Source organism: Ochlerotatus camptorhynchus, unplaced genomic scaffold (assembly GCF_037179485.1).
Source record: "Ochlerotatus camptorhynchus isolate MF236.1 unplaced genomic scaffold, CSIRO-AGI_Acam_v1.1 ptg000086l, whole genome shotgun sequence".
Taxonomy (NCBI): domain Eukaryota; kingdom Metazoa; phylum Arthropoda; class Insecta; order Diptera; family Culicidae; genus Ochlerotatus; species Ochlerotatus camptorhynchus.
The window spans coordinates 2,319,554-2,322,066 of record NW_027040576.1 but is presented as its reverse complement, the minus strand read 5'-3'; positions in this window follow the sequence as shown (position 1 = coordinate 2,322,066).

Sequence of the window (2,513 nt, the reverse complement as noted above, 5' to 3'; positions counted from 1 at the left end):
ATTTCATCAGAAGGGGGGTCAAGAGTTTGCCCCTTTCTTTTGCGTTTAGGCGCCATGGCGGCAGTAAATTTTTATCCAAATCGACTTCCAAGCAGATTACTATAAGAATCTGAAGGATCGAAGAGGAATTTTCCAAATCGATATCCATGAAGGATTACCTCGGGTAGGGTCCAAACAAGGATCGAAGAGGAATAAGAGTTGAACAAGGTAGAAAATTTTTACAGGTTGAGCACTGAAAAGTGCTGTTTAAATTTGTTGTAGCTTTAGGTAGTAGTAACACTTCCTTCAGCAAAAAGCAAATAGATCCGCACGGCAAGAGAGCACGATGCGGACTGAATGAGGAACAGTCATCTCAGCATGGTTTGCACTTTCCTGTGATGGATTGTATTATAATATATGCATACACTCTATCCAACTTCTATAAAACCACCCTCAAATTGTTCCAAATCAACAGGTAGACTAAGTAAAAATCACTTAGTATGTTTTATTCATGAAAAGATTTCAATTCATGTATTTGTGATTAATTTAATTAGAAAAATAATCATTCATTTATTTTTATGTATTAGGTGTGTCCATTAGTAAGCAATATGCATATATGTTTATACCTCATCTCTCAAGTGAATACATATAATAGCGCAGGTAACTTAACGATTATTTAAGGCATGCCTAAAATAATCGTTAAGTTACCTGCTATATAGCAGTTATATAAAAACGCAGGTAGTCACATGAGAGATATAAGGTATAAACTTAAAGCACCGCAGTCTGTTTCTACCGACATAATCTAATATTTAAGTTTGGTGATATCACAACAATGCTCATAGTTGCTGTAGTGCATAGTTGTTGAAAGTGTAGTGCTGCATAGTTGTTGAAACGAAAAAGTGTTTATATATACAACAATGGAAAAATCTGCTGAATTGATTATTAAAAGGGTGCAATGTAGTGCCAACATAAACAATCCCAATTGCAGCCGCAATAATTTACGTAATTTATCATTAAGTCTCATAGAGAAAATACATTCATGGGGCTTTGATCATCAATTGGATGTAACAATGCGTATTTGTGAATCGTGTCGTGGAATTTTAGTGCACAATAGGACACCTCTCCCGAAAAAGAGGCGATCGGATGGAAAAGAATCAAGCCATGCTCGGAAGTTTGAAGAGCCGCAACCATCAACAAGTCATCAGCAATCAGAACATCAGGAATTTGATGATACACTAGGTAAATAATAATAACTTTAACTGTTTCAACTGTGTGGTTTAAGGATTGTACATCGAAGATACAACTTCATTTTCAACATTTTTTTAGAGCACGAGCTGGATGAACCGCTTATCGTACAAATTTGATCGATTGGTAGGCCAACCTCGGTGAACAATCTATCAAATTTTCACGACTGTACGATATGCGGTTTATGCAGCTCGTGCTCCACAAACATGGGGAAAATTCAGATGCGGCTTCGATGTACCGTAAACGGGGATGTCTTTGATAATGGAGGTAACTTTGATAATGCAGCTAATCCAAAAAGTTATGACTTAATGCTCTTCGTATTCATTATTTTGGAAGGGAACATCGGTTTCCTATCCAAAATATTGCGTACGATGTGCCTTAAGTCATAAATTTTTGGCTTAGCTGCATTACCAAAGTTACCCCTATTATCAAAACCACCCCCGTTCATGGTACTATCACCTTAACAGCGTTATATATTAATGTGTGGTAATATTTTTTTTTTTCTTTTCTTTAATTTTACAGATACAGATCCATAGCTAGAATCAATCCCATCAGCGGATCAGATCCAAGGTCCACATAATGTGGAACAATTCAATTGTATAGCTTCAACCTTACAGTTATCACCAATTTCATCGAGAAGTATGAGAAGTATGAATTATCGTGTTCAAAAATCTGCAGAGATCACAAAGGCAGTGCGTAAAAATATATTTGGGATGGATTCAGACGATGTCAACAAATCAAATGATTTTGACGAAATGATCATGCAGTTAAAGGAGAAATTTAATTTGCCTTCTACGAGTACAAATGACAAATTAAAAGTGTTATCAGTGCTCCCTAAATCATGGTCAGTGAATCAAATAGTTAATGAGTTTAATGCACCCCATCATACAGTGAAACAGATGAAAAGGCTAGTCAGAGAACAAGGTATTCTTTGTAGTAAGAAAGCAAGAAGTGGTCATGGATTTAATGATACTGAAAAACAAATTGTTTTAAATTTCTTTGACAGTGATGATATTAGTAGGCCTATGCCAGGAAGTAATGATTATGTTTCTGAATATCGAAATGGATATAAAGGGCATGTTCAGAAACGTTTATTGATGATGTCTCTTAAAGAGGCTTTTATGATTTTTGAAGAGAAATACAAAAGTGTTAAAATCGGATTTACTTCGTTCACTCAGCTCCGACCAAAGCATTGCATACTGTTGGATAGTACAGGTACACATAATGTATGTGTCTGTACTATACATGAAAATGTTAAATTGATTATTAATAGTGTAAAATTTGATTCA